Raw genomic sequence first — 23,169 nt, forward strand, 5'->3', positions numbered from 1 at the left:
TGGCGGTGTACATATTTCCATGTTTATAGAGATAACGGTGTAGTTATTTCCATGTTAATAGGCATGGCGGTGTAGATATTTCCATGTTTATAGAGACAGAGCTGTAGATATTTCCATGTTTATAGAGATATCGGTGTAGACATTTCCACTTTTATACAGATCGTGGTGTAGGTATTTAAAGGTTCATACAGACGGTGGTTTAGATATTTCCATCCTTATACAGATAGCAGTGTAGATATTTCCATGTTTGTACAGATGGCGGTGCAGATATTTCCATCTTTTTACAGATGGCGGTGTGGATATTTCCATGTTCATAGAGATGGCGGTGTAGATATTTCCATGTTTAAAGAGATAGAGGTGTAGGTATTTCCTTGTTTATAGAGATAGCGGTGTAGATATTTCCATGTTTATACAGATGGCCTTCTAGATTTTTCCATCTCTATACAGATGGCGTTGTACATATATCCATGTTCATACAGATGGCGGTGTAGGTATTTCCATGTTTTTAGACATGGCGGTGTAGATATTTCCATGTTTATACAGATAGCGGTGTATATATTTCCATGTTTATACAGTTAGCTGTGTAGATATTTCCACTGTTATACTGATGGCGGTGTAGATATTTCCATGTTTATACAGATGGCGGTGTAGATATTTCCATGTTTATACAGATGACGGTGTAGATATTTCCATGTTTATACAGAAGGCGGTGTAGATATTTCCATGTTTATAGAGATTGTGGTGTAGATATTTCCATGTTTAGACAGATAGCTGTGTAGATATGTACATCTTTATAGAAATGGCGGTGTAGATATTTCCATGTTTATACAGATGTCGGTGTAGATATTTCCATCTTTATGCAGATGGCGGTGTAGATATTTCCATGTTTAGGCAGATGGCGGTGTGGATATTTCCATCTTTATACAGATGGCGGTGTAGATATTTCCATGTTCATATAGATGGCGGTGTAGATATTTCCATGTTTACAGAGATAGCGGTGTAGATATTTCCATGTTTATAGAGATAGCGGTGTAGATATTTCCATGTTTATACAGATGGCTGTGTAGATATTTCCATGTTAATAGAGATAGCAGTGTAGTTATTTCCATGTAAATAGGCATACCGGTGTAGATATTTCCATGTTTATAGAGATAGAGGTGTAGATATTTCGTAGTTTATACAGATAGCGGTGTAGATATTTCCATGTTAATAGAGATAGCGGTGTAGACATTGCCACGTTTATACTGATAGCGGTGTAGATATTTCCATGTTTATAGAGATGGCGGTGCAGATATTACCATGTTTATACAGATAGCTGTGTAGATATTTCCATCTTTATACAGATGGTTGTTTAGATATTTCCATCCTTATACAGATAGCGGTGTAGCTATTTCCATGTTTATACAGATGGCGGTGTAGATATTTCCATGTTTATAGAGATGGCGGTGTAGATATTTCCATGTTTATAGAGATAAAGGTGTAGTTATTTCCATGTTAATAGGCATAGCGGTGTAGATATTTCCATGTTTATAGAGACAGAGCTGTAGATATTTCCTTGTTTATACAGATAGCGTTGTAGATATTTCCATGTTTATTGAGATATCGGTGTAGACATTTCCACTTTTATACAGATAGTGGTGTAGATATTTAAAGGTTCATGCAGACGGTGGTGTAGATATTTCCATCCTTATACAGATAGCAGGGTAGATATTTCCATGTTTGTACAGATGGCGGTGTAGATATTTCCATCTTTTTACAGATGGCGGTGTAGATATTTCCATGTTTACAGAGATAGAGGTGTAGATATTTCCTTGTTTATAGAGATAGCGGTGTAGGTATTTCCATGTTTATACAGATGGCCGTGTAGATATTTCCATCTCTATACAGATGGCGGTGTACATATATCCATGTTCATACTGATGGCAGTGTAGGTATTTACTTGTTTTTAGGCATGGCGTTGTAGTTATTTCTATGTTTATACAGATAGCGGTGCAGATATTTCCATGTTTATACAGTTAGCTGTGTAGATATTTCCATCGTTATACTGATGGCGGTGTAGATATTTCCATGCTCATACAGATGGTGGTGTAGGTATTTCCATGTTTATACAGAAGGCGGTGTAGATATTTCCATGTTAATAGAGATTGTTGTGTAGATATATCCATGTTTATACAGATAGCGTTGTAGATATTTCCATGTTTATACAGATAGCTCTGTAGATGTGTACATCTTTATAGAAATGGCGGAGTAGGTATTTCCAAGTATATACAGATGGCGGTGTAGATATTTCCATCTTTATACAGATGGCGGTGTAGGTATTTCCATTTTTATACAGATGGCAGTGTAGATATTTCCATGTTTATAGAGATAGCGGTGTAGTTATTTCCATGTTAATAGGCATAGCGGTGTAGAAATTTCCATGTTTATAGAGATGGCGGTGTAGATATTTCCATGTTTATAGAGATAGCGGTGTAGTTATTTCCATGTAAATAGGCATACCGGTGTAGATATTTCCATGTTTATAGAGATAGAGGTGTAGATATTTCCTAGTTTATACAGATAGCGGTGTAGGTATTTCCATGTTTATGGAGATAGCGGTGTAGACATTTCCACGTTTATACAGATAGCGGTGTAGATATATCCATGTTCATACAGGTGGCGGTGTAGATATTTCCATCCTTATAGAGATAGCGGTGTAGATATTTCCATGTTTATACAGATGGCGGTGTAGATATTTCCATGTTTATGGAGATGGCGGTGTAGATATTTCCATGTTTGTAGAGATAACAGTGTAGTTATTTCAACGTTAACGGGCATAGCGGTGTAGATATTTCCATGTTTATAGAGAGAGAGTTGTCGATGTTTCCTTGTTTATACAGATAGCGGTGTAGATATTTCCATGTTTACAGAGATAGAAGTGTAGATATATCCTTGTTTACAGAGATAGCGGTGTAGATATTTCCATGATTAAACAGATGGCGGTGTAGATATTTCCATGTTTATACAGTTAGCTGTGTAGATATTTCCATCGTTATACCGATGGCGTTGTAGATATTTCCATGTTCATACAGATGGCGGTGTAGATATTTCCATGTTTATACAGATGACGGTGTAGATATTTCCATGTTTATACAGAAGGCGGTGTAGATATTTCCATGTTTATAGAGATTGTGGTGTAGATATTTCCATGTTTATACAGATAGCGGTGTAGATATTTCCATGTTTATACAGATAGCTGTGTAGATATGTACATCTTTATAGAAATGGCGGTGTAGATATTTCCATGTTTATACAGATGGCGGTGTAGATATTTCCATCTTTATACAGATGGCGGTGTAGGTATTTCCATGTTTATAGAGATGGCGGTGTAGATATTTCCATGTTTATAGAGATAGCGGTGTAGTTATTTCCATGTTAATAGGCATAGCGGTGTAGAAATTTCCATGTTTATAAAGATGGCGGTGTAGATATTTCCATGTTTACAGAGATAGAGGTGTAGATATTTCCTTGTTTATAGAGATAGCGGTGTAGATATTTCCATGTTTATACAGATGGCCGTGTAGATTTTCCCATCTCTGTACAGGTGGCGGTGTACATATATCCATGTTCATACAGGTGGCCGTGTAGGTATTTCCATGTTTTTAGACATGGCGGTGTAGATATTTCCATGTTTATACAGATAGTGGTGTAGATATTTCCATGTTTATACAGTTAGCTGTGGAGATATTTCCTTCGTTATACTGATGGCGGTGTAGATATTTCCATGTTCATACAGATGGCAGTGTAGATATTTCCATGTTTATACAGGGGGCGGTGTAGATATTTCCATGTTTATACAGATAGTGGTGTAGATATTTCCATGTTTATACAGATAGCTGTGTGGATATTTACATCTTTATACAAATGGCGGTGTAAGTTTTTCCATGTTTATGTAGATGGCTGTGTAGATATTTCCATCTTTATACAGATGGCGGTGTAGGTATTTCCATTTTTATAGAGATGGCGGTGTAGATATTTCCATGTTTATAGAGATAGCGGTGTAGTTATTTACATGTTAATAGAAATAGTGGTGTAGATATTTCCATGTTTAATGAGATAGAGGTTTAGATATTTCCTTGTTTATACAGATAGCGGTGTAGATATTTCCATGTTTAAAGAGATAGTGGTGTAGACATTGCCACGTTTATACAGATAGCGGTGTAGATATTTCCATGTTTATAGAGATGGCGGTGTAGATATTTCCATGTTTATACAGATAGCTCTGTAGATGTTTCCATCTTTATACAGATGGTGGTGTAGATATTTCCATCCTTATAAAGATAGCGCTGTAGATATTTCCATGTTTATACAGATGGTGGTGTAGATATTTCCATGTTTATAGAGATGGCGGTGTAGATATTTCCACGTTTATAGAGATAACGGTGTAGTTATTTCCATATTAATAGGCATAGCGGCGTAGATAATTCCTTGTTTATGGAGACAGAGGTGGAGATATTTCCTTCTTTATACAGACAGTGGTGTAGATATTTCCATGTTTATACAGTTGGCTGTGTAGATATTTCTATCGTTATACAGATGGCGGTGTAGATATTTCCATGTTCATACAGATGGCGGTGTAGATATTTCCATGCTTATACAGATGACGGTGTAGATATTTCCATGTTTATACAGAAGGTCGTGTAGATATTTCCATGTTTATAGAGATGGCAGTGTAGATATTTCCATGTTTATACAGATAGCGGTGTAGATATTTCCATGTTTATACAAATAGCTGTGTAGATATTTACATCTTTATACAAATGGCGGTGTAGGTTTTTCCATGTTTATATAGATGGCAGTGTAGATATTTCCATCTTTATACAGATGGCGGTGTAGGTATTTCCATGTTTATAGAGATGGCGGTGTAGATATTTGCATGTTTGTACAGAAGGCGGTGTAGATATTTCCATGTTTACAGAGTTTGCGGTGCAGATATTTCCATGTTTATACAGATAGCGGTGTAGATATTTCCATGTTTGTACAGATAGCTGTGTAGATATGTACATCTTTACAGAAATGGCGGTGTAGATATTTCCATGTTTATACAGATGGCGGTGTAGATATTTCCATGTTTATAGAGATAGCGGGGTAGTTATTTCCATGTTAATAGGCATAGCGGTGTAGATATTTCCATGTTTATAGAGATGGCGGTGTAGATATTTCCATGTTTATACAGATAGCTCTGTAGATATTTCCATCTTTATACAGATGGTGGTGTAGATATTTCCATCCCTATACAGATAGCGGTGTAGATATTTCCATGTTTATACAGATGGCGGTGTAGATATTTCCATGTTTATAGAGATAACGATGTAGTTATTTCCATATTAATAGGCATAGTGGTGTAGATGTTTCCATGTTTATAGAGACAGAAGTGTAGATATTTCCTTCTTTATACAGATAGCGGTGTAGATATTTCCATGTTTATAGAGATAACAGTGTAGACCTTTCCACATTTATACAGATAGTGGTGTAGATATTTAAAGGTTCATACAGATGGTGGTGTAGATATTTCCATCCTTATACAGATAGCGGTGTAGATATCTCCATGTTTGTACAGATGGCGGAGTAGATATTTCCTTCTTTATACAGATGGTGGTGCAGATATTTCCATGTTAATAGAGAAGGCGGTGTAGATATTTCCATGTTTACAGAGATAGAGGTGTGGATATTTCCTTGTTTATAGAGATAGCGGTGTAGATATTTCCATGATTATACAGATGGCGGTTTAGATATTTCCATCTCTATACAGATGGCGGTGTACATATATCCATGTTCATACCGATGGCGGTGTAGATTTTTCCATGTTTTTAGACATGGCGGTGTAGATATTTCCATGTTTATACAGATAGCGGTGTAGATATTTCCATGTTTATACAGTTAGCTGTGTAGATATTTCCATCGTTATACAGATGGCGTTGTAGATATTTCCATGTTTGTACGGAAGGCGCTGTAGATATTTCCATGTTTATACAGATAGCGGTGTAGATATTTCCATGTTTGTACAGATTGCTGTGTTGATATGTACATCTTTATAGAAATGGCGGTGTAGATATTTCCATGTTTGTAGAGATAACGGTGTAGTTATTTCAACGTTAATGGGCATAGCGGTGTAGATATTTCCATGTTTATAGAGAGAGAGGTGTAGATGTTTCCTTGTTTATACAGATAGCGGTGTAGATATTTCCATGTGTCTAGAGATAGCGGTGTAGACATTTCCAAATTTATACAGAAAGCTGTGTAGATATTTAAAGGTTCATACTGATGGTGGTGTAGACATTTCCATCCTTATACAGATAGCGGTGTAGATATTTGCATGTTTATGCAGATGGCGGTGTGGATATTTCCATCTTTATACAGATGGCGGTGTAGATATTTCCATGTCCATAGAGATGGCGGTGTAGATATTTCCATGTTTACAGAGATAGCGGTGTAGATATGTCCTTGTTTATAGAGATAGCGGTGTAGATATTTCCATGTTTATACAGATGGCGGTGTAGATATTTCCATCTCCATACAGATGGCGGTGTACATATTTCCATGTTCATTCAGATGGTGGTGTAGATATTTCCATGTTTTTAGACATGGCGGTGTAGATATATTCACGTTTATACAGATAGTGGTGTAGATATTTCCATGTTTATACAGTTAGCTGTGTAGATATTTTCATCATTAAACAGATGGCGGTGTAGATATTTCCATGTTCATACAGATGGCGGTGTAGATATTTCCATGTTTATACAGAAGGCGGTGTAGATATTTCCATGTTTATAGAGACGGCAGTTTAGATATCTCCATGTTTAGACAGATAGCGGTGTAGATATTTCCATGTTTATACAGATAGCTGTGTATATATTTACATCTTTATACAAATGGCGGTGTAGATATTTCCATGTTTATACAGATGGCGGTGTAGATATTTCCATCCTTGTACAAATGGCAGTGTAGGTATTTCCATGTATATAGAGACGGCGGTGTAGATATTTTCATGTTTATAGAGATAGCCGTGTAGTTATTTCCATGTTAATAGGCAAAGCGGTGCAGATATTTCCATGTTTATAGAGATAGATGTGTAGATATTTCCTTGTTTATACAGATAGCGGTGTAGATATTTCCGTGTTTACATAGATAGCGGTGTAGACATTGCCACGTTTATACTGATAGCGGTGTAGATATTTCCATGTTTATAGAGATGGCGGTGTAGATATTTCCATGTTTATACAGATAGCTGTGTAGATATTTCCATCTTTATACAGATGGTTGTGTAGATATTTCCATCCTTATACAGATAGCGGTGTAGATATTTCCATGTTTATACAGATGGCGGTGTAGATATTTCCATGTTTATAGAGATGGCGGTGTAGATATTTCAATGTTTATAGAGATAACGATGTAGATATTTCCATGTTAATAGGCATAGCGGTGTAGATATTTCCATGTTTATAGAGACAGAGCTGTAGATATTTCCTTGTTTATACAGATAGCGGTGTAGATATTTCCATGTTTATAGAGATTTCGGTGTAAACATTTCCACTTTTATACAGATAGTGGTGTAGATATTTAAAGGTTCATACAGACGGTGGAGTAGATATTTCCATCCTTATACAGATAGCAGTGTAGATATTTCCATGTTTGTACAGATGACGGTGTAGATATTTCCATCTCTTTACAGATGGCGGTGTAGATATTTCCATGTTCATAGAGATGGCGGTGTAGATATTTCCATGTTTACAGAGATAGAGGTGTAGATATTTCCTTGTTTATAGAGATAGTGTTGTAGATATTTCCATGTTTATACAGATGGCTGTGTAGATATTTCCATTGTAATACTGATGGCGGTGTAGATATTTCCATGTTCATACACATGGCGGAGTAGATACTTCCATGTTTACACAGATGACGGTGTAGATATTTCCATGTTTATACAGATGGCGGTGTAGGTATTTCCATGTTTATAGAGATGGCGGTGTAGATATTTCCATGTTTATAGAGATAGCGGTGTAGTTATTTCCATGTTAATAGGCATAGCGGTGTAGATATTTCCATGTTTATAGAGATGGCGGTGAAGATATTTCCATGTTAATAGAGATAGCGGTGTAGTTATTTCCATGTAAATAGGCATACCGGTGTAGATATTTCCATGTTTATATAGATAGAGGTGTAGATATTTCCTAGTTTATACAGATAGCGGTGTATATATTTCCATGTTTATAGAGATCGCGGTGTAGACATTACCACGTTTATACAGATAGCGGTGTAGATATATCCATGTTCATACAGATGGCGGTGGAGATATTTCCATCCTTATAGAGATAGCTGTGTAGATATTTCCATGTGTATACAGATGGCCTTGTAGATATTTCCATGTATATGGAGATGGCGGTGTAGATGTTTCCATGTTTATAGAGATAACGGTGTAGTCATTTCAACGTTAATGGGCATAGCGGTGTAGATATTTCCATGTTTATAGCGAGAGAGGTATAGATGTTTCCTTGTTTATACAGATAGCGGTGTAGATATTTCCATCTGTATAGAGATAGCGGTGTAGACATTTCCAAATTTATACAGATAGTTGTGTAGATATTTAAAGGTTCATACTGATGCTGGTGAAGACATTTCCATCCTCATACAGATAGCGGTGTAGATATTTCCATGTTTATGCAGATGGCTGTGTGGATATTTCCATCTTTATACAGATGGCGGTGTAGATATTTCCATGTCCATAGAGATGGCGGTGTAGATATTTCCATGTTTACAGCGATAGCGGTGTAGATATTTCCTTGTTTATAGAGATAGCGGTGTAGATATTTCCATGTTTATACAGATGGCGGTGTAGATATTTCCATCTCCATACAGATGGCGGTGTACATATTTCCATGTTCATTCAGATGGCGGTGTTGATATTTCCATGTTTTTAGACATGGCGGTGTAGATATATTCATGTTTATACAGTTAGCGGTGTAGATATTTCCATGTTTATACAGGTAACTGTGTAGATATTTCCATCATTATACAGATGGCGGTGTAGATATTTCCAGGTTCATACAGATGGCGGTGTAGATATTTCCAGGTTTATAGAGATAGCGGTGTAGACATTGAAACGTTTATACTGATAAGCGGTGTAGATATTTCCATGTTTAAAGAGATGGCGGTGTAGATATTTCCATGTTTATACAGTTAGCTGTGTAGATATTTCCATCTTTATACAGATGGTTGTGTAGATATTTCCATCCTTATACAGATAGCGGTGTAGATATTTCCATGTTTATACAGATGGCGGTGTAGATATTTCCATGTTTATAGAGATGGTGGTGTAGATATTTCCATGTTTATAGAGATAACGGTGTAGTTATTTCCATGTTAATAGGCATAGCGGTGTAGATATTTCCATGTTTATAGAGACAGAGCTGTAGATATTTCCTTGTTTATACAGATAGCGGTGTAGATATTTCCATGTTTATAGTGATATCGGTGTAGACATTTCCACTTTTTTACAGATACTGGTGTAGATATTTAAAGGTTCATACAGACGGTGGTGTAGATACTTCCATCCTTATACAGATAGCAGTGTAGATATTTCCATGTTTGTACAGATGGCGGTGTAGATATTTCCATCTTTTTACAGATGGCGGTGTAGATATTTCCATGTTCATAGAGATGGCAGTGTAGATATTTCCATGTTTACAGAGATAGAGGTGTAGATATTTCCTTGTTTATAGAGATAGCGGTGTAGATATTTCCATGTTTATAGAGATGCCGGTGTAGATATTTCCATGTATAGACAGATAGCGGTGTAGATATTTCCATGTTTATACAGATAGGTGTGTATACATTTACATCTTTATACAAATGGCTGTGTAGATATTTCCATGTTTATACAGATAGCTCTGTAGATATTTCCAACTTTATAGAGATGGTGGTGTAGATATTTCCATCCTTATGCAGATAGCGCTGTAGACATTTCCATGTTTATACAGATGGCGGCGTAGATATTTCCATGTTTATAGAGATGGCGGTGTAGATATTTAAACGTTTATAAGATAACGGTGCAGATATTTCCATATTAATAGGCATAGCGGTGTAGATATTTCCATGTTTATAGAGACAGAGGTGTAGATATTTCCTTGTTTATACAGAAAGTGGTGTAGATATTTCCATGTTTACAGAGATAGAGGTGTAGATATTTCCTTGTTTATAGAGATAGCGGTGTAGATATTTCCATGATTATACAGATGGCGGTGTAGATATTTCCATCTCTATACAGATGGCGGTGTACATATATCCATGTTCATACAGATGGCGGTGTAGATATTTCCATGTTTATGGAGATGGCGGTATAGATATTTCCATGTTTATAGAGATAACTTTGTAGTTATTTCAACGTTAATGGGCATAGCGGTGTAGATATTTCCATGTTTATAGAGAGTGAGGTGTAGATGTTTCCTTGTTTATACAGATAGCGGTGTAGATATTTCCATGTGTATAGAGATAGCGGTGTAGACATTTCCAAATTTACATAGATAGCGGTGTAGATATTTAAAGGTTCATACCGATGGTGGTGTAGATATTTCCATCCTTATACAGATAGCGGTGTAGATATTTCCATGTTTATGCAGATGGTGGTGTGGATATTTCCATCTTTATACAGATGGCGGTGTAGATATTTCCATGTTCATAGAGACGGCGGTGTAGATATTTCCATCTTTACAGAGATAGCGGTGTAGATATTTCCTCGTTTATAGAGATAGCGGTGTAGATATTTCCATGTTTATACAGATGGCGGTGTAGATATTTCCATCTCCATACAGATGGCGGTGTACATATTTCCACGTTCATACAGATGGCGGTGTATATATTTCCATGTTTTTAGACATGGCGGTGTAGATGTATTTATGGTTATACAGATAGCGGTGTAGATATCTCCATATTTATACAGTTAGCTGTGTAGATATTTCCATCATTATACAGATGGCGGTGTAGATATTTCCATGTTGATACAGATGGCGGTGTAGATATTTCCATGTTTATACAGATAGCTGTGTAGATATGTACATCTTTATAGAAATGGCGGTGTAGATATTTCCATGTTTATACAGATGGCGGTGTACATATTTCCATCTTTATACAGATGGCGGTGTAGGTATTTCCATGTTTATAGAGATGGCGGTGTAGATATTTCCAAGTTTATAGAGATAGCGGTGTAGACATTGCCACGTTTATACAGATAGTGGTGTAGATATTTCCATGTTTATAGAGATGGCAGTGTAGGTATTTCCATGTTTATACAGACAGCTCTGTAGATATTTCCATCTTTTTACAGATGGTGGTGTAGATATTTCCATCCTTATTCAGATAGCGGTGTAGATATTTCCATGTTTATACAGATGGCGGAGTAGATATTTCCATATTTATAGAGATGGCGGTGTAGATATTTCCACGTTTATAGAGATAACGGTGTAGTTATTTCCATATTAATAGGCATAGCAGTGTAGATATTTCCATGTTTATAGAGAGAGAAGTGTAGATATTTCCTTGTTTATACAGATAGCGGTGTAGATATTTCCATGTTTATAGAGATAGCGGTGTAGACATTTCCACATTTATACAGATAGCGGTGTAGATATTTAAAGGTTCATACAGATGGTGGTGTAGATATTTCCATACTTATACAGATAGCGGTGTAGATATTTCCATGTTTATGCAGATGGCGGTGTAGATATTTCCATGTTTATAGAGATGGCAGTGTAGATATTTCCATGTTTATATAGATAGCTGTGTAGATATTTACATCTTTATACAAATGGCGGTGTAGGTTTTTCCATGTTTATATAGATGGCAGTGTACATATTTCCATCTTTATACAGATGGCGGTGTAGGTATTTTCATGTTTATAGAGATGGCGGTGTAGATATTTCCATGTTTATAGAGATAGCGGTGTAGTTATTTACATGTTATTAGGCATAGCTGTGTAGATATTTCAATGCTTATAGAGATAGAGGTGTAGATATTTCCTTGTTTATACAGATAGTGGTGTAGATATTTCCATGTTTATAGAGATTGCGGTGTAGACATTGCCACGTTTATAGAGATAGCGGTGTATATATTTCCATGTTTATAGAGATGGCGGTGTAGATATTTCCATGTTTATAAAGATAGCTCTGTAGATATTTCCATCTTTATACAGATGGTGGTGTAGATATTTCCATCCTTATACAGATAGCGGTGTAGGTATTTCCATGTTTATACAGATGGCGGTGTAGATATTTCCACGTTTATAGAGATAACGGTGTAGTTATTTCCATATTAATAGGCATAGCGGTGAAGATATTTCCATGTTTATAGAGACGGAAGTGTAGATATTTCCTTCTTTATACAGATAGCGGTGTAGATATTTCCATGTTTATAGAGATAGCGGTGTAGACATTTCCACATTTATACAGATAGCGGTGTAGATATTTATAGGTTCATACAGATGGTGGTGTAGATATTTCCATCCTTATACAGATAGCGGTGTAGATATTTCCATTTTTTACAGATGGCGGAGAAGATATTTCCTTCTTTATACAGATGGCGGAGCAGATATTTCCATGTTCATAGAGAAGGCGTTGTAGATATTTCCATGTTTACAGAGATAGAGGTGTAGATATTTCCTTGTTAATAGAGATAGCGGTGTAGATATTTCCATGACTATACAAATGGCGGTGTAGATATTTCCATGTTTATAGAGATAGTGGTGTAGTTATTTACATGTTAATAGCATAGCGGTGTAGATATTTCCATGTTTATAGAGATAGAGGTGTAGATTTTTCCTTGTTTATACAGATAGCGGTGTAGATATTTCCATGTTTATAGAGATAGCGATGTAGACATTGTCACGTTTATACAGATAGCGGTGTAGATATTTCCATGTTTATAGAGATGGCGGTGTAGATATTTCCATGTTTATACAGATAGCTGTGTAGATATTTCCATGTTTATACAGATGGCGGTGTAGATATTTCCATGTTTATAGAGATGGCGGTGTTGATATTTCCACGTTTATAGAGATAACGGTGTAGTTATTTCCATACTAATAGGCATAGCGGCGTAGATATTTCCATGTTTATAGAGACAGAAATGTAGATATTTCCTTGTTTATACAGATAGCGGTGTAGATATTTCCATGTTTATACAGTTAGGTGTGTAGATATTTCCATCGTTATGCAGATGGCGGTGTAGATATTTCCATGTTCATACAGATGGCGGTGTAGATATTTCCATGTTTATACAGATGACGGTGTAGTTATTTCCATGTTTATACAGAAGGCGGTGTGGATATTTCCATGTTTATAGAGATGGCAGTGTAGATATTTCCATGTTTATATAGATAGCGTTGTAGATATTTCCATGTTTACACAGATAGCTGTGTAGATATTTACATCTTTATACATATGGCGGTGTAGGTTTTTCCATGTTTATATAGATGGCAGTGTAGATATTTCCATCTTTATAAAGATGGCGGTGTAGATATTTCCATGTTTATAGAGATGGCGGTGTAGATATTTCCATGTTTATAGAGATAGAGGTGTAGACATTGCCACGTTTATACAGATAGAGGGGTAGATATTTCCATGTTTATAGAGATGGCGGTGTAGATATTTCCATGTTTATACAGATAGATCTGTAGATATTTCCATCTTTATACAGATGGTGGTGTAGATATTTCCATCCTTATACAGATGGCGGTGTAGATATTTCCATGTTTATACAGATGGCGGTGTAGATATTTCCATTTTTATAGAGATGGCGGAGTAGATATTTCCATGTTTATACAGATAACTGTGTACATATTTACATCTTTATACAAATGGCGGTGTAGTATTTTCCATGTTTATATAGATGGCAGTGTAGATATTTCCATCTTTATACAGATGGCGGTGTAGGTATTTTCATGTTTATAGAAATGGCGGTGTAGCTATTTCCATGTTTATAGAGATAGCGGTGCAGTTATTTCCATGTTAATTGGCATATCGGTGTAGATATTTCCATGTTTATAGAGATAGAGGTGTAGATATTTCCTTGTTTATACAGATTGCGGTGTAGATATTTCCATGTTTATAGAGATAGCGGTGTAGACATTGCCTCGTTTATACAGATAGCGGGGTAGATATTTCCATGTTTATAGAGATGGCGGTGTAGATATTTCCATGTTTATACAGATAGCTCTGTAGATATTTCCATCTTTATACAGATGGTGGTGTAGATATTTCCATCCTTATACAGATGGCGGTGTAGATATTTCCATGTTTATACAGATGGCGGTGTAGATATTTCTATGTTTATAGAGATGGCGGAGTAGATATCTCCATGTTTATACAGATAGCTGTGTAGATATTTACATCTTTATACAAATGGCGGTGTAGGATTTTCCATGTTTATATAGATGGCAGTGTAGATATTTCCATCTTTATACAGATGGCGGTGTAGGTATTTTCATGTTTATAGAGATGGCGGTGTAGCTCTTTCCATGTTTATAGAGATATCGGTGTAGTTATTTCCATGTTAATTGGCATAGCGGTGTAGATATTTCCATGTTTATAGAGATAGAGGTGTAGATATTTCCTTCTTTATACAGTTAGCGGTGTAGATATTTCCATGTTTATAGAGATAGCGGTGTAGACATTGCCACGTTTATACGGATAGCGGTGTATATATTTCCATGTTTATAGAGATGGCGGTGTAGATATTTCCATGTTTATACAGATAGCTCTGTAGATATTTCCATCTTTATACAGATGGTGGTGTAGATATTTCCATCCCTATACAGATAGCGGTGTAGATATTTCCATGTTTATACAGATGGCGGTGTAGATATTTCCATGTTTATAGAGATAACGATGTAGTTATTTCCATATTAATGGGCATAGTGGTGTAGGTATTTCCATGTTTATAGAGACAGAAGTGTAGATATTTCCTTCTTTATACAGACAGTGGTGTAGATATTTCCATGTTTGTACAGATTGCTGTGTAGATATGTACATCTTTATAGAAATGGCGGTGTAGATATTTCCATGTTTATACAGATGGCGGTGTAGATATTTCCATGTTTATACAGATAGCGGTGTAGATATTTCCATGTTTACAGAGATAGAGGTGTAGATATTTCCTTGTTTATAGAGATAGCGGTGTAGATATTTCCATGATTATACAGATGGCGGTGTAGATATTTCCATCTCTATACAGATGGCGGTGTACATATATCCATGTTCATACAGATGGCGGTGTAGATATTTCCATGTTTATGGAGACGGCGGTATTGATATTTCCATGTTTATAGAGATAACGGTGTAGTTATTTCAACGTTAATGGGCATAGCGTTGTAGATATTTCCATGTTTATAGAGAGTGAGGTGTAGATGTTTCCTTGTTTATACAGATAGCGGTGTAGATATTTCCATGTGTATATAGATAGCGGTGTAGACATTTCCAAATTTATATAGATAGCGGTGTAGATATTTAAAGGTTCATACCGATGGTGGTGTAGATATTTCCATCCTTATACAGATAGCGGTGTAGATATTTCCATGTTAATGCAGATGGCGGTGTGGATATTTCCATCTTTATACAGATGGCGGTGTAGATATTTCCAAGTTCATAGAGACGGCGGTGTAGATATTTCCATGTTTATACAGATGGTGGTGTAGATATTTCCATCTCCCAACAGATGGCGGTGTACATATTTCCACGTTCATACAGATAGCGGTGTAGATATTTCCATGTTTTTAGACATGGCGGTGTAGATGTATTCATGTTTATACAGATAGCGGTGTAGATATTTCCATATTTATACAGTTAGCTGTGTAGATATTTCCATCATTATACAGATGCCGGTGTAGTTATTTCCATGTTCATACAGATGGCGGTGTAGATATTTCCATCTTTATACAGATGGCGGTGTAGGTATTTCCATGTTTATAGAGATGGTGGTGTAGATATTTCCAAGTTTATAGAGATAGCGGTGTAGACATTGCCACGTTTATACAGATAGTGTTGTAGATATTTCCATGTTTATAGAGATGGCGGTGTAGGTATTTCCATGTTTATACTGACAGCTCTGTAGATATTTCCATCTTTATACAGATGGTGGTGTAGATATTTCCATCCTTATACAGATAGCGGTGTAGTTATTTCCATGTTTATACAGATGGCGGAGTAGATATTTCCATATTTATAGAGATGGCGGTGTAGGTTTTTCCATGTTTATATAGATGGCAGTGTAGATATTTCCATCTTTATACAGATGGCGGTGTAGCTATTTTCATGTTTATAGAGATGGCGGTTTGGATATTTCCATGTTTATAGAGATAGCGGTGTAGTTATTTACATGTTATTAGGCATAGCGGTGTAGATATTTCAATGCTTATAGAGATAGAGGTGTAGAAATTTCCTTGTTTATACTGATAGCGGTGTAGATATTTCCATGTTTATAGAGATAGCGGTGTAGACATTGCCACGTTTATAGAGATAGCGGTGTATATATTTCCATGTTTACAGAGATGGCGGTGTAGATATTTCCATGTTTATACAGATAGCTCTGTAGATATTTCCATCTTTATACAGATGGTGGTGTAGATATTTCCATCCTTATACAGATAGCGGTGTAGGTATTTCCATGTTTATACAGATGGCGGTGTAGATATTTCCACGTTTATAGAGATAACGGTGTAGTTATTTCCATTTTAATAGGCATAGCGGTGTAGATATTTCCATGTTTATAGAGACGGAAGTGTAGATATTTCCTTCTTTATACAGATAGCGGTGTAGATATTTCCATGTTTATAGAGATAGCGGTGTAGACATTTCCACATTTATACAGAGAGCGGTGTAGATATTGATAGGTTCATACAGACGGTGGTGTAGATATTTCCATCCTTATACAGATAGCGGTGTAGATATTTCCATTTTTGTACAGATGGCGGAGAAGATATTTCCTTCTTTATACAGATGGCGGAGCAGATATTTCCATGTTCATAGAGAAGGCGGTGTAGATATTTCCATGTTTACAGAGATAGAGGTGTAGATATTTCCTTGTTTATAGAGATAGCGGTGTAGATATTTCCATGATTATACAGATGGCGGTGTAGATATTTCCATGTTTATAGAGATAGTGGTGTAGTTTATTACATGTTAATAGCATAGCGGTGTAGATATTTCCATGTTTATGGAGACAGAGGTGTAGATATTTCCTTGTTTATACAGATAGCGGTGTAGATATTTCCATGTTTATAGAGATAGCGGTGTAGACATTGCGACGTTTATACAGATAGCGGTGTAGATATTTCCATGTTTATAGAGATGGCGGTGTAGATATTTCCATGTTTATACAGATAGCTCTGCAGATATTTCCATGTTTATACAGATGGCGGTGTAGATATTTCCATGTTTATAGAGATGGCGGTGTAGATATTTCCACGTTTATAGAGATAACGGTGTAGTTATTTCCTTACTAATAGGCATAGCGGCTTAGATATTTCCATGTTTATAGAGACAGAATTGTAGATATTTCCTTGTTTATACAGATAGCGGTGTAGATATTTCCATGTTTATACAGTTAGGTGTGTAGTTATTTCCATCGTTATGCAGATGGCGGTGTAGATATTTCCATGTTCATACAGATGGCGGTGTAGATATTTCCATGTTTATACAGATGACGGTGTAGATATTTCCATGTTTATACAGAAGGAGGTGTGGATATTTCCATGTTTATAGAGATGGCAGTGTAGATATTTCCATGTTTATACAGATAGCGGTGTAGATATTTCCATGTTTAAACAGATAGCTGTGTAGATATTTACATCTTTATACATATGGCGGTGTAGGTTTTTCCATGTTGATATAGATGGCAGTGTAGATATTTCCATCTTTATACAGATGGCGGTGTAGATATTTCCATGTTTATAGAGATGGCGGTGTAGATATTTCCATGTTTATAGAGATAGAGGTGTAGATATTTCCTTGTTTATGCAGATAGCGGTGTAGATATTTCCATGTTTATAGAGATAGCGGTGTAGACATTGCCACGTTTATACAGATAGCGGGGTAGATATTTCCATGTTTATAGAGATGGCGGTGTAGATATTTCCATGTTTCTACAGATAGCTCTGTAGATATTTCCATCTTTATACAGATGGTGGTGTAGATATTTCCATCCTTATACAGATGGCGGTGTAGATATTTCCATGTTTATACAGATGGTGGTGTAGATATTTCCATGTTTATAGAGATGTCGGAGTAGATATTTCCATGTTTATACAGATAGCTGTGTAGATATTTACATCTTTATACAAATGGCGGTGTAGGATTTTCCATGTTTATATAGATGGCAGTGTAGATATTTCCATCTTTATACAGATGGCGGTGTAGGTATTTTCATGTTTATAGAGATGGCGGTGTAGCTATTTCCATGTTTATAGAGATAGCGGTGTAGTTATTTCCATGTTAATTGGCATAGCGGTGTAGATATTTCTATGTTTATAGAGATAGAGGTGTAGATATTTCCTTGTTTATACAGATAGCGGTGTAGATATTTCCATGCTTATAGAGATAGCGGTGTAGATATTGCCACGTTTATACAGATAGCGGGGTAGATATTTCCATGTTTATAGAGATGGCGGTGTAGATATTTCCATGTTTATACAGATAGCTCTGTAGATATTTCCATCTTTATACAGATGGTGGTGTAGATATTTCCATCCTTATACAGATGGCGGTGTAGATATTTCCATGTTTATACAGATGGCGGTGTAGATATTTCCATGTTTATAGAGATGGCGGAGTAGATATTTCCATGTTTATACAGATAGCTGTGTAGATATTTACATCTTTATACAAATGGCGGTGTAGGATTTTCCATGTTTATATAGATGGCAGTGTAGATATTTCCATCTTTATACAGATGGCGGTGTAGGTATTTTCATGTTTATAGAGATGGCGGTGTAGCTATTTCCATGTTTATAGAGATAGTGGTGTAGTTATTTCCATGTTAATTGGCATAGCGGTGTAGATATTTCCATGTTTATAGGGATAGAATTTTAGATATTTCCTTGTTTATACAGATAGCGGTGTAGATATTTCCATGTTTATAGAGATAGCGGTGTAGACATTGCCACGTTTATACAGATAGCGGTGTAGATATTTCCATGTTTATAGAGATGGCGGTGTAGATATTTCCATGTTTATACAGATAGCTCTGTAGATATTTCCATCTTTATACAGATGGTTGTGTAGATATTTCCATCCCTATACAGATAGCGGTGTAGATATTTCCATGTTTATACAGATGGCGTTGTAGATATTTCCATGTTTATAGAGATAACGATGTAGTTATTTCCATATTAATAGGCATAGTGGTGTAGATATTTCCATGTTTATAGGGAAAACGGTGTAGACATTTCCACATTTATACAGATAGTGGTGTAGATATTTAAAGGTTCATACAGATGGTGGTTTAGATATTTCCATCCTTATACAGATAGCGGTGTAGATATTTCCATGTTTGTAAAGATGGCGGAGTAGATATTTCCTTCTTTATACAGATGGCGGTGCAGATATTTCCATGTTCATAGAGAAGGCGGTGTAGATATTTCCATGTTTACAGAGATAGAGGTGTAGATATTTCCTTTTTTATAGAGATAGCGGTGTAGATATTTCCATGATTATACAGATGGCGGTGTAGATATTTCCATCTCTATACAGATGGCGGTGTACATATATCCATGTTCATACAGATGGCGGTGTAGATATTTCCATGTTTTTAGACATGGCGGTGCAGATATTTCCATGTTTATGCAGATAGCGGTGTAGATATTTCCATGTTTATACAGTTAGCTGTGTAGATATTTCCATCGTTATACTGATGGCGGTGTAGGTATTTCCATGTTCATACTGTTGGCGGTGTAGATATTTCAATGTTTGTACAGAAGGCGGTGTAGATATTTCCATGTTTATACAGATAGCGGTGTAGATATTTCCATGTTTGTACAGATTGCTGTGTAGATATGTACATCTTTATAGAAATGGCGGTGTAGATATATCCATGTTTATGCAGATGGCGGTGTAGATATTTCCATGTTTATACAGATGGCGGTGTAGATATTTCCATGTTTATAGAGATGGCGGTGTAGATATTTCCATGTTTATAGAGGTAACGATGTAGATATTTCCATGTTAATAGGCATAGCGGTGTAGATATTTCCATGTTTATAGAGACAGAGCTGTAGATATTTCCATGTTTATACAGATAGCGGTGTAGATATTTCCATGTTTATAGAGATATCGGTGTAAACATTTCCACTTTTATACAGATAGTGGTGTAGATATTTAAAGGTTCATACAGACGGTGGTGTATATATTTCCATCCTTATACAGATAGCAGTGTAGATATTTCCATGTTTGTACAGATGGCGGTGTAGATATTTCCATCTTTTTAGATATGGCGGTGTAGATATTTCCATGTTCATAGAAATGGCGGTGTAGATATTTCCATGTTTACAGAGATAGAGGTGTAGATATTTCCTTGTTTATAGAGATAGTGGTGTAGATATATCCATGTTTATACAGATGGCTGTGTAGATATTTCCATCGTAATACTGATGGCGGTGTAGATATTTCCATGTTCACACACATGGCGGAGTAGATACTTCCATGTTTATACAGATGACGGTGTTGATATTTCGATGTTTATACAGATGGCGGTGTAGGTATTTCCATGTTTATAGAGATGGCGGTGTAGATATTTCCATGTTTATAGAGATAGCGGTGTAGTTATTTACATGTTAATAGGCATAGCGGTGTAGATATTTCCATGTTTATAGAGATAGAGGTGTAGATATTTCCTTGTTTATACAGATAGCGGTGTAGATATTTCCATGTTTATAGAGATAGCGGTGTAGACATTGCCACGTTTATACAGATAGCGGGGTAGATATTTCCATGTTTATAGAGATGGCGGTGTAGATATTTCCATGTTTATACAGATAGCTCTGTAGATATTTCCATCTTAATAGAGATGGTGGTGTAGATATTTCCATCTTTATACAGATGGCGGTGTAGATATTTCCATGTTTATACAGATGGCGGTGTAGATATTTCCATGTTTATAGAGATGGCGGAGTAGATATTTCCATGTTTATTCAGATAGCTGTGTAGATATTTACATCTTTATACAAATGGCGGTGTAGGTTTTTCCATGTTTATATAGATTGCAGTGTAGATATTTCCATCTTTATGCAGATGGCGGTGTAGGTATTTTCATGTTTATAGAGATGACGGTGTAGCTATTTCCATGTTTATAGAGATAGCGGTGTAGTTATTTCCATGTTAATAGGCATAGCGGTGTAGATATTTCCATGTTTATAGAGATAGAGGTGTAGATATTTCCTTGTTTATACAGATAGCGGTGTAGATATTTCCATGTTTATAGAGATAGCGGTGTAGACATTGCCACGTTTATACAGATAGCGGTGTAGATATTTCCAAGTTTATAGAGATGGCGGTGTAGATATTTCCATGTTTATACAGATAGCTCTGTAGATATTTCCATCTTTATACAGATGGTGGTGTAGATATTTCCATCCCTATACAGATAGCGGTGTAGATATTTCCATGTTTATACAGATGGCGGTGTAGATATTTCCATGTTTATAGAGATAACGATGTAGTTATTTCCATATTAATAGGCATAGTGGTGTAGATATTTCCATGTTTATAGAGACAGAAGTGTAGCTATTTCCTTCTTTATACAGATAGCGGTGTAGATATTTCCATGTTTATAGAGATAACGGTGTAGACATTTCCACATTTATACAGATAATGGTGTAGATATTTAAAAGTTCATACAGACGGTGGTTTAGATATTTCCATCCTTATACAGATAGTGGTGTAGATATTTCCATGTTTGTACAGATGGCGGAGTAGATATTTCCTTCTTTATACAGATGGCGGTGCAGATATTTCCATGTTCATAGAGAAGGCGGTGTAGATAATTCCATGTTTACAGAGATAGAGGTGTAGATATTTCCTTGTTTATAGAGATAGCGGTGTAGATATTTCCATGATTATACAGATGGCGGTGTAGATATTTCCATCTCTATACAGATGGCGGTGTACATATGTCCATGTTCATACAGATGGCGGTGTAGATATTTCCATGTTTTTAGACATGGCGGTGTAGATATTTCCATGTTTATACAGATAGCGGTGTAGATAATTCCATGTTTATACAGTTAGCTGTGTAGATATTTCCATCGTTATACTGATGGCGGTGTAGATATTTCCATGTTCATACTGATGGCGGTGTAGATATTTCCATGTTTGTACAGAAGGCGGTGTAGATATTTCCATGTTTATAGAGATTGCGGAGTAGATATTTCCATGTTTATACAGATAGCGGTGTAGATATTTACATGTTTGTACAGATAGCTGTGTAGATATGTACATCTTTATAGAAATGGCGGTGTAGATATATCCATGTTTATACAGATGGCGGTGTAGATATTTCCATGTTTATAGAGATAGCGTTGTAGTTATTTAGATGTTAATAGGCATAGTGGTGTAGATATTTCCAAGTTTATAGAGATGGCGGTGAAGATATTTCCATGTTTATAGAGATAGCGGTGTAGTTATTTCCATGTAAATAGGCATACCGGTGTAGATATTTTCATGTTTATATAGATAGAGGTGTAGATATTTCCTAGTTTATACAGATAGCGGTGTAGATATTTCCATGTTTATAGAGATAGCGGTGTAGACATGGCCACGTTTATACAGATAGCGGTGTAGATATATCCATGTTCATACAGATGGCGGTGGAGATATTTCCATCCTCCTAGAGATAGCGGTGTAGATATTTCCATGTTTATACAGATGGCCGTGTAGATATTTCCATGTATATGGAGATGGCGGTGTAGATGTTTCCATGTTTATAGAGATAACGGTGTAGTTATTTCAATGTTAACGGGCATAGCGGTGTAGATATTTCCATGTTTATAGAGAGAGAGGTGTAGATGTTTCCTTGTTTATACAGATAGCGATGTAGATATTTCCATGTGTATAGAGATAGCGGTGTAGACATTTCCAAATTTATACAGATAGC

Source organism: Gorilla gorilla, chromosome 18 (assembly GCF_029281585.2).
Source record: "Gorilla gorilla gorilla isolate KB3781 chromosome 18, NHGRI_mGorGor1-v2.1_pri, whole genome shotgun sequence".
NCBI classification, from domain to species: Eukaryota; Metazoa; Chordata; class Mammalia; order Primates; family Hominidae; genus Gorilla; species Gorilla gorilla.